The sequence below is a fragment of the Rhinopithecus bieti genome, unplaced genomic scaffold (assembly GCF_001698545.2).
Source record: "Rhinopithecus bieti isolate Rb0 unplaced genomic scaffold, ASM169854v2 scaffold_33303, whole genome shotgun sequence".
Lineage (NCBI taxonomy): Eukaryota > Metazoa > Chordata > Mammalia > Primates > Cercopithecidae > Rhinopithecus > Rhinopithecus bieti.
Window position 1 is genome coordinate 1220144 of NW_016814421.1, and position 11749 is coordinate 1231892.

General features: G+C 35.8%; 1 long non-coding RNA gene across 1 annotated transcript in view; it reads right to left on the bottom strand.

Annotated features, from left to right (window-relative positions):
* Positions 1-2179: 2179 nt before the first annotated feature.
* LOC108514100 (uncharacterized) overlaps positions 2180-11749 on the bottom strand; it is a 35593-nt gene continuing 26023 nt past the window's right edge. Inside the window, exon 4 of the long non-coding RNA XR_001881102.1 lies at positions 2180-4166. This is a non-coding gene — a long non-coding RNA (uncharacterized LOC108514100). The remainder of the gene's footprint in view (positions 4167-11749) is intronic.

The window sequence follows — 11749 nt, forward strand, 5'->3', positions numbered from 1 at the left end:
TTTGAAAAGCCTCGAGCAAACGTCATTTATCTGTGAGCCATGAGAAACATTCCATTTTGGTTAGCAAAAAGACAAGAATACCCACCACCAACATGCTTTTAGTATTTTAATGGTAGTTCTAGTTAATGCGGTAAGATAAGAAAAAGAAGTAACAATTGCACACATTAGGAAAGAATAGACAAAATTGTTCTTATTTTGGGTAGCATAACTGTTCTATAGAAAGAAACCACAAACAAACCAAGAAACTAGATATATAAATTATTTGAACTAACAGGAGAATTCAGAAATCATGTTGGATAAAACATCAATAAACAAAAATTGAATGACTAGTGCTTCTCTTCCATATGAAATAATCAATCACAATATAATTAAAAATTAAACATTGTTTCAAATAATGACAAATGCTGTAAGGTACCTAAACATAAATTTAACTAAAGATGAGTAATATCTTTGTGGAGAACCTTACAAAAGACAAAAGAATGCCAGAATAAAAAGATAAACCAAGATCCTAAATGCGAAAGCTAATATTATAAAGATATTATTCCTATCTCCACAACTAATCTATAAATGGAATGCTATTTTAATTGAAAAAATCTTATCAGATGATTCTAAAACTATTACTGTAACAAAGAGCCAAGAAAAATGAATGAATTCTGAATAATAATAAAGGAACTAGCTCAACTAGTTCAATGAACAGGGCTCGAACAATTGGTTTTCCATGAAATTATATTTTTCATTACACCAGTGCATACATATAAATTTCAGGGCAGATAAATATTCAGATGTTAAAGAAAACTACTGCTTTCAGAAAAAAAATAGGAAATATCTTTGTGAGTGCAAACTATCCTCCTTAAATAACATGCAAAAAGCATAAAACATATAGGAAAATATTTAGGACTTTTGCTGTACTAAAATATCAAATTATTACAAACAAAACATTAAAAGTAAAGTTAAAATAACAACAACAACATAAGCCATACAAATAGATATTAGGAAAAGATATTTTCAACTCAACAACTAATTAAGGATTACTATTCAGAACATATAATGAAATTCTATAAATTATTTTTAAAAAACCAGTGTGAAAATGAACCAAGGATATGAACAAGAAATTCACAGAATAGGTAATCCAAATGGCAGGTACATGCATGAAAGCTTTCTAATCACACCGGGAATTATTGATATTCGAATTCAAACTGATACAGGGCAGGTGAGCCCCAAAACTGGGCCTTAGTCTGGGCTGGTTTTTGGCTTCGCTGGGGAAAGAATTCAAGAGTGAGCTGGTGGTAGAAGAAAACAAGCTTTACTGAGGACTGCTCCTGGAAGTCAGGGCTACCCTCTAGGCAGTGTGTTAAGAGCAGCTGCTCAGGGGCAGTCCTGCAGTCAAATTTATTCTCACTTTAAGGGGCAAGCTAATTAGAAATTTCTAGAAAAAGGATGGTAATTTCCAGGTTGTCTCCATGGAAAAGGGTGGTGTCACCATGGCAATGGTAAATTGTTATGGCTTTAGTGGTTGTGTCTTATGGAGAAGTGCTTTAGGTGCCTCCTCCCTGTTTCAGCTAGTCCTCAATCTGATCCAGAGTTGAGTCCTGCCTCCTGCCTCAAAACCAATCAAATTAGTAAAAGGAGTTTGGCAAATAAGTGAAGTAATAGGAATTTTAGGAATTGTCAAAATCACTTTTGAGAAAAATGTGTCAATATCTAGTCCAGTAGAAAAGAATGCTATCCCTGACCCATTCCTACTTATGTGTATCACAGGAACTCTCATACTTTTGTACAAGAAAACATACATAATAATGTTAATGGAATATTATATCATGTATTGATATATCACTTCTCCATAGGGAGAATGGGTTTTAAAATTTGGTGTATTTATGGAAAAGATGGCCTTATAGCTTTTAAAAGGAATGTGCTAGAGTACTATGCTTTCAATCATTAAAATTTAAAAACATTTTAAGCAATAAAGAAAACAAGCGTAGGATAATACATACAGTATGGTGCCATTTATATGAAGTTTGCCACCATGCAAAAAACATGCTATGTATTGTTAATGAACATTTATGCATGGAAATAATCAACATTGAGCTGATGTTTACCAGATTTTCAGTTTGTTCAGATTTAGCTTAGGGATTACTTCTGGGAAAGGAAATAAGAAAATGAGACACAGGAACAGTATCTAGGCACGGTTCAACGTTTTAACGATTATTTACATTAGTTCTTAAAATTATCAGAAACAAGTGTACAAAAGGGTTAAGATTTTATAAAGCTGGTGAAAGTTCCTTATGTTAATTTTTATTCCTGATACATTTCATGTAGATGATAGAGAAGAGCAGAATGAGATTTTTCCGAGGTGGAGTGATGATTATGGATTTATGAGTGATGAAGAAAGCTTTGGAGGTCAAACGATGTTACAAACTCATGAGGCTCCTGAGAGAGTTACTGCTCCACTTCACCAAGGGTGCTTTTTTCAACATCCTCTCCTTTCCATCACCTCCAGCCACTTCCAGATTAATATATACTTCTGGATTCAGACAACTTGAGAAGAAGGAAACCAGTATATTCAGGCACACTCTTCTTGGGGTGGGTGTGACTGGAATTTACTTGTCAAGATTACAGAGACAAAAGACATTTTCAGATGGTAACTGGTTGGAGCCTTAGGTCATGAAGCTCTATGGTTCCCAATTGGAGATTTGCAGAAATAGTTACAGGAGTGGCCAATGTCACCCCCCAATACTTCCAATACCTTCGTAGAAATTGAGCAGTTATCCAAGCAAGGTCTATGAAGGCCCAGATAATGTTTCCAGTTTCTTACCTTTGTATAGAATTATGTATTGATGTGGTTTTATCAGCTACCACTTATTGTTAAGGGGCTCTTATAACATGGACTCGTATAACATTATAGGAATGTCTGAGCATCTTAGGGAAAAATAATGTAAGAATCTAGTAGCTTAATTGGGAAAAGTTGAGAAGTATAGGTTTGTATCAATGACTTTGAAAAAAAGAGATGCAGAGCGATTTCATGATTTACTCAATCAGTCATATAGGGCAGAGCCAGGGCATAAGCCAGGTTCTCCTCATGCTTAGTTCAAGGGTTCTTCCCACTGGTGACAGTCCCCTTTTTAATACTGTCGAGTGTTAGGGTCAGGTTCTAATTCACTCCAAAACCACAACCTAGGCTGAGGCAACACTGGATACAGAGGCAGTGTGTTGTAGTAGCAAGAGCACTGGATTTAAGGTCATGTGTCTGTTTTTGAGTCCTGGAGATTCTACTTACTGGCATGTAGCCTTCAGTCTGCCTCTTCTTTAGAAAAGAATTGCACTGAAAAGCATCTGCCCAGGCTGCAATTATTTCTCAGTACCATCCTCTTGTATCCAGATGAGGACCAGGTGACATTCTAGTCATAGGATATCAACAGATGTTATGTGTATCAGTTCTGGACCAAAGAGCTTAAACCAAGGAATGCCTATTCCAATTCCTCATTCTCCACCTGCTTGTTGGATGCAGAAGATTTGAAGACTAGAAGCCACAGATCCAAGGAGCCTAGATCCCTGAAATACCTTGTGGATGACTCTTCATCTACCCAGAACACCATATGGTGCCATAGCATAATCAAAAAGTAAGATTTATTGTATTAAGTTCTGAGATTTTGGCATTTATTTGTTATAGCTGCTAGCATTATCTTAACTAGTGTATAAGTTCCATGGGTTTTAATGTGTCACTCCTTCCTCTGTGCTTCAGTTTTCTTATTTGAAAAAAAGAATGAATAATACCTAGATTCATACAGGATTGTTGTAGGTCTCCAAAGGGATGTAACAAGGTGCTTTATAAACTGTAAGGTGACGTTATTATCTTTGAAGCAAATTGAGGGCAGCCACTTAGAGCACTACAATTTAAATATCCTCAGAGCAATTACAGGAGGCAGAAGAGGAATCTTTCTGCAGCTGCCAGAAAAAAAGTCGATTTAACTTTACAATTTAACTGCACCACTCTCCCTCTGTAAGCTTCACCTTTGCTTTTCTGTATTGACACATTTTCAATCAATCAATCAAAAAATAATTAATCCACAGTTCTTCAGTACCTATCATGTTCAGGGCATGGAGTTAAGATGCTCCTGATTCTTGTGCATTTAGTTCCAACAATTAATGTTGTCTTCCATGTGTTTCCCCTGTTATGAAGCAAAGGGTAAAAGGCATACAAAAAATAAAATAAACTTAATCATAATCCCACTGCAGCTATAACCACACATGGGTGAAGATTTTTCAAGCCTTTTATTTTCTATAATAATGTAAATCTTTTACCACTCTCTACACACTGCTTTGTAAATATTCTTTTTTTTCACTGAAAATATCATACATGTATTTTCTAAGTCAATAAATACAGCACTATATACTCATTTTTCTACTAGATATAAGAATTTCACTGTATGGATATTTGATGATATCAAATCAATCTCTATTGATAAACATTTAGGTGATTTAATTTTTTAATATTATAAAAAACACTGCAATTTTTTTTTACACAGGTATAAATCTTTGCCATATTTGCTTGATAATTTTCTCAGGAGAAAAAATCCTAACATTTGTATTTCTTTTTTTGTTGTTGTTTATTTTTATTTTTATTTTATTTTTGAGACAGAGTCTCACTCTGTCACCCAGGCTGGAGTGCAGTGGCGTGATCTTGGCTCACCACAACCTCTGCCTTCCAGGTTCTAGTGATTCTCCTGCCTCAGCCTCCCAGGTAGCTGGGATCACGGGCATGTGCTACCACACCCAGCTAATTTTTGTATTTTTGGTAGAGATGAGATTTCACCATGTTGGCCAGGCTTGTCTCAAACTCCTGACCTCAGGTGATCTTTCCGCCTCAGTCTCCCTAAGTGCTGGGATTACAGGTGTGAGCCACCGCGTCTGGCCTAACATTTGTATTTCTGCCTCAAAATATATGCATAGTTTTAAAGCTTTTTATCCAGAGTGTCCAATTAACTCCAGAAACATTTTTACCTTTTTTATTCTCCAATAAGGCCAAGTATTTATTTCTATTTTAAAAAATCTTCTGTATATAAAAAAGTGAAAGGCAGTTAGTGCCCTGTACAGGGTTGTTTGTTCTGGTCTTTGCATCTTAGAACATATTCCCAAGATAATATCATTTCTCTGGTATAGTCCTCACTTCCTTCTCAGTGTCTGCTCCTCCTTCAGAACTGAGCTCTTGAGCATGTCCCTTTCTCCTCAGAGGCTTCCACAAAACCTGGGCACCCAGACTCACTCCATGATCAAAACCTCCTCTTTGATGTTTTTCCTCTCTCTACTGTTTTCTCCATCAAGGCTATAATGCCCATGGTGAACATTTGCCATCTAAAAATGTAACAGAGAGCATTACTTAATCGATGTAATTTGCTAAACTGTAAACGTCAGATAAGGAGTTAATTTAAAAGGTTAATTTAAGGGTTAGCATAAGGGGCTAACTTACAGCCCCACAACCTATAATCCTGGTAATGGGTCATTTCAATAGAGATTCTTCTTGATGAAAGACTTTCTAATATTTCAGTTTTGGATGCCAAGGGCTAGCTGTACAACAAGGCTTTGCTTATAAGTATTTGGGAATTCATATTTGTACCATAGATTGTTTTCCAAACTGCAAAAGAATAAAATTCTAACAGTCCCTTTATGAATGACTGCTTAGTCTGTTTTGTAGACTAAAATGACCCTAATCAATAAATATTGATCACTTGAAGCAGTTTTCGTGATGTACAGGTTATGATCATTGTTCATATTGAGCTTTCATTTCATGTGACAAGTTCTTTTCCAATGTAACAAAGAAAATACAACCTAGCACTCATGAATTTTATAATTCAAATGAAACAGCACAGATAACAAATGCAGAAAATAGTGAAGGAAATGGGTTAAGTCTATTTGAAATTAACCTACATAAAACCTCCCAGTTGCCATGTTTCAGTGACTGAACCACACATTGGCTGTTTCTGGTGGGAAAATGCACTCTGGTGTGATTTACTGAGTTGCATCGTTCTTGCTACCTGAAAAGTAAAACAAAATTAAAGCTTTCTTAGTATTTATTTTAATCAGTTACTAAGTAAATACAATTAAATGAGAATATTGTAGTCTTATTTACAATATACTCTGAATATAAATATTGTCCTTGGTAGAATGTGGACATCTGTTATACAAACTGACATGACTTCATAGGGACATTTAAGCAGCTCTGTTCTTAATTGTCAAGGAAGCCCTTAGGGTTCTCGTTTGTGGTATTTGTAGATTTTTTACAGGATATTCATTATTAACAATTATCATTAAAGGATCAACCTCATTCACAGTTTTTAGCTTTGTGAGTTCTGCTGTGTCTTTCCTGGGTCAGAGATCATTGGAATTTGAGTTAGTAAAATGTAACAAAGTCTGTTGACTCATTATAATAGTGCAAATAATGAAAATGGCATATATGTCATATATGTCTTTCATATACATCACAAATAATTTTATGTCATGTAGAATATTGATGGTAATATTAATACCATATTTTACTGAAAACGCAAGTTACAGATTGTGGTAGTAGCTGTAGGATACTAATACAGGTTCTGGCACCTACTTGGAAGTTGAGGAGTTTTTCTTGTATGCACACAGTAGATTACCATTCAGCAATAAAAGGGAATGAGCTATTGATGCATTCAACAACATAGATGTCCACTGATATGTACTCTCCTGCTGATAGACATTTGTGATGTTTCTGCTTTTTGGCTACTATGAATACGGCTGCTTAGAACATTCTTATTCCAGTAGCCTTTTATTGACATATGCATTTATTTATCCTGAATATATACCTAGGATGGAATATATGTAGCAGTTTAAATGCATTAGGAAATGCCACACAATTTTCCAAAGTGGTGGTACCATTTTATACTCTCATCGAGGATATGCACACCAGAACTTCCTGCTGTTACTCTTTACATTTTGGCATTATACTACGTGTGTAGTAGCATCTCATTGTGGTTTTAATTTGCAGTCCTTGATTACTAGTGCTTTGGAGTGTCTTTTCATGTCTTTATGGACCATTTAGATGTCTTCTTTGGTGAAGTGCCTATTCGTGTATTTTGTTCACTTTAAAATTTGTTTTTTATTTTTATTACTAATTATCCTCTTAGTATCAATTTATGGGAGTTATTTATATATTCTGGACATAAGTTCTTTATCAAAGATATATATTTTTTCTCCCAGACTGTGACTTGCCTTTTTATGTTTTTACTAGTGTTTCTCAATTAAAAAAATAGTTAGTAACTCAAAACACGGTTGTAGTGTTTAACCTACTAGTTAATCCATAAATAGATGTATTTTTCCATTACCTAGTAAAACACATGATAAATAAGATCAACAGTGATTATTTCTGGTAGAAGTTACTTCTGTGGATTTTATTCCCCCAAAGGCTAATTATGAAACTGTATCCTACATTTTCTACATCAGCCATTTATTTTCTAGATGATCTTGATTCTAGCAAATGAATATCATGAAAGTCTTTTGCCTCTTTCTTTCTGGTTGATTGGTCATTTGAATCATTGATGAATCACTCAGGCTCAATGATGACAGGATTATCTCAGCTGGCTCTGGGGCATTTCAGAAATCATGCTTCCGGAATTTTTTCTCACTCTTCAAAAAGAAATTCTTGAAAACTGATGCTCAGAAATTAAGCAACTTTCTCCCATAACATCTGAAAGTTTGAGAGACATAATCTGGCAAAGGTGGCAGCAACACTAGACGAAGTCACATTGAGTCTGTAGGGAAACTCTTGTTTCCAGGAGCAGCAAGGAGTTAAATGACACTGTAGTGACTCCTGAAACATAGAAATAATGTACCTGGATGTTTGCTTTGTAGTTAACATAAATGTTAATAACATGATTTCAATTCAAGTAAATAACCTTGTATTTTGTTCACTTTAAAAATTTGTATCTGTGGGATGTGTCTATGGTTAGCCAGAGAGCAGATAGAGCTGACAATGTGACCCCAGCAAGAAGAAATATAGTTATTTCTGAACTACATCTGCTGTTACTATAACCATCCAGTTTTACTCCCTGATGATGGTGTCTTGGAGTAAGAGGACAATGACTGCTACTGGCATAGACTCAGAGTTCCAAATGGAAGAAAAGGAAGAGGACAAGACTATGGGAGACAATGCAAGTAGCTGATAGTGATCGCAAACACAAGGATGTTGAATGACTGAAGAGTTCAAACTTGTTACAGCTGTTTACTTGACATGTTTTGGTAATTTGAAAATCCATTCTCCATTCTATTTTTAATTACTGAATTATCGGAAATGTGTTGGGCCTAATTTAAGTAGCCTGATAAATTTTGCTTTAACATAAACATTTGACTGCTAGGTGATGTTATTGAATGTTCAGGAGACAGCAGGGTTCATGAGACAGACATGAATTTTTGCCCTTGAAACTTGGTCTATTGGGGAAGACACTTAAAAAGTAGTGTGAACTGGCATTAATGTTGCCAGGGGAATTTCAGAGTGATGTGGGAGCACACACAGCTTGGGTACCTGTCTTAGAGTTGGGTTACAGGGAAGACCTGCCTAAGGAGTGTCACTAAGTGGAACGCAATGATAAATAGCAACTAGCCTGATAAAGGGGGCATGGAGAAATGGAGTCTAGAGAGCAGGGCGAAGAAACAGCTGGTAAACTGTGAAAAAGCGATATTTAGAGGGAAAGTCTCATTTTGCTGGACTTTCAGTGTATTCTGGTTAAAATGTAAACAACATGGTACATTTTCACATTCATGGAAAATCTATTACATAAACAGTGTATATGAATATGGCAAAGAAGTTTCACCCAAAGTAAAAAAAATCCCCTCAAATATACATACTTTTAAGTTTTTAATTGATGCCTTCTTACAAATTCTTCTCACTAACAATCAGGGTTGGTCACAGTTGGGCCTCACTCAGTCTATTTCTTCTCTCACCTGATCTCCCATGCAGGTACTATGGTTTACTTATTACTGCTTTTCTCCCCCTAATTGTCAAGTTTCCATAAGATTTTCCTGAATAAAGAAACATTGAAACGAACCCCTTAGATTATCCTGGGATTTTATTTTTAGAAAAAAGTTGCAGGAATTCCATTCTTTTTCAACGCCCTCGAGCTAATTCCTCACTTCCATAAGGGGAAATATCAAGTTATAGAAATCATATAAAGAGATCACTGCCATAGCTGATTTATTATATTTTTACCTCTTTTACCTTCAGTATATTTTAAGTAGCATGTTGTAATTAATTCCTGTTATTTTCTAGTCAATAAAACCAACTTTGTCTTAAATCCATCTACGGTATTTGTCTCTGAGATGTACCTCTATCTGCATTTATAGCAAATTCATGCTTTATGCAACAACTGGTTCCCCACAGTGCGCTGCGTTCACCTTCATTTCTCTGAAGTGACAAACAACAAACAACTTCTGTTTCCCAGAGCAGCTCATACTTATTTTTGAAAGTAGCAGTCTTGAAACAGAAGAGCTTATAAGGCTCAACAGAGAATGAGAAGACTCTGAAGGAGGAAGGGATAAAGGACCATGTTCAAGTGGTTATTTTTTTGAAGTACAATAGCCTACAGATTCTTTGGTTGCTCTAAAAGAGTCTGTGAGTCTTTCCTTTATCCATCTACTTAAAACAAGTGATGTGTTAAAAAGAGTTTAGATACAAGAACCCAGGAATATATGACTGCGTGCGGACATACAGAAAACCCAAAATATAGAAGAGAGTAATCTGTTTTACTTTTCTCTTGTTCTCTATGTTATTATGAGTTTATCTACTTCCTGGACATTTATGGTACATTGCTATAGTTTGAGATAAAAAAGAAGATATGCTGACTTTTGGATCTAATTTTTATCAATTTGTAACAGGAGAATTGGAGGCATTAGAAAGAACCAAATTACTAGGATGAACAAGGCTTTGTGAATTATCACAGCTAATATAAACTGACTTTTTGGTAATTCTCAGCCTGGAACAAGCATTCTCCATTCCTGCTGCTTTTCAGATTTTCATGGTGCTTTAGATCTGGTACCTGCAATACAATTCCTTGAGGCCACCATAATGTAAACATACATAAAAGTAATGAAAAAGAGAGAGGAGCAGAGCCCATTGGAGAAGAAGGGAGGACTGTGTATTGATGGAAGAGGAGGTCAACCAGGGCGTGTGGGCCTGGCATTCCCAGTGGAGGGAGGCATCTTTGGCCAGTAAAGGGGAAAAGAAGCCTTCAGGCACAATAGGAACGTCTGAAAAGAAAGAGAGATATATATGTATGTAATATAGGATGGAAGAAGGGACCATCAGACATTGCTTTTGTCCTCCTTAAAACCATTTTTTAAATTCTGGCTATCAAGGCAATACATACCATCAGAGAAAACACAAAGTATAGACTAATAAAAACATTCTTAGGATTTGGGAGAGGTGACTCACACCTGTAATCCCAGCACTTAGGGAGGCTGAGGTGGGCAAATTGGTGGAGCCCAGGAGTTGGAGACCAGCCTAGGCCACATGGTGAAACTGGATCTTTACAAAAAATAAGGCTGGCAGGCGTGGTGGCAAGTACCTGTGGTCCCAGCTACTCAGGAGGCTAAAGTGGGAGGATTGCTTGAGCCTGGGATGTTGAGGCTGCAGTGAGCTGAGATCATGCCACTGCACTCCAGCCTGGGTGACAGAGGGAGATCCTATCTCAAAAAAAAAAAAAAAAAAAAAAAAATTCTTAGGAATATTCAGGAAAATGTAGAAGAAAGCACCTTTGTTCCAAAGAAATCGCTTATAAAATTGATAGCGTAGCATGAGCCACTATTCCTTTGTACTACGCTCTCTGGAATTGGAACCAAATAAATGTACCTTCCTCTCACAACCTGCCTAGTCACAGTCCCATTGAGGAAACTGAGGCAGCCTTCTACCTTCAGTTCAACAGATGGTGATTCCAGATAAGAGAGCTTACTGAGGGGCTTCCGTAGCTCTGACTTGATCTTTATTCATGTTGCTTGATTGTAATCTTACTGGAAGCATTCATTAATGTTTTTTGAAACCTAAACAAATAGACCTGTTTTCTTCCAGATAAAATTTTCTGTAGAGTTTAAATGTATTATCTTTCTATCCAGGATCAAATCAAGGTGTTAAGAATCTATAAGATCTTTTGAGAAAGTAGTTTTCTCTTTTACAAAACTGTTACACATTCCTCTAATAGACTAAATGGAGCCACAGCTAAGGTTTGGTCTTGTCTTGCTGGGCTAAAAAAATATGAGTTCACTTCATCTGTTAACGTATCTCCTATGTCTTGAGGTTTTGACTTCTGAGGAGGATATGGAAAGATTGCAACCTGTTATGGAATCCAAATATATATAATTAAAAAATTTTACATGTCCATATATGTAAATTTTAAATTTTACTTATATATAATTTTTAAATTTTACTAGTTACATTAATATATTAACAGTCAAGAATAGGGGATATTATTTTGTTAGAAAATGAGGACAAAAATATACTTTTTTTTAAAGAAAAAAATCTCTAGCTGGCTTGAATGTAAACCTTTAAGTGGCTTACATTTGGACGTCTACTGATAGATTTCATTTCACGGAGACTTTTCAGTAAATACTCATTCTTTGTTTCTTGAGAACTTTTATAACTTGGTTTTCCTGTAATTCCTGTAAAACCAGAAATAAAGCTCTGAAAGTTGGAGAGTAAATTGCATCAATAGCCCAATGCACTGGTGGTGTACTCCAGGGA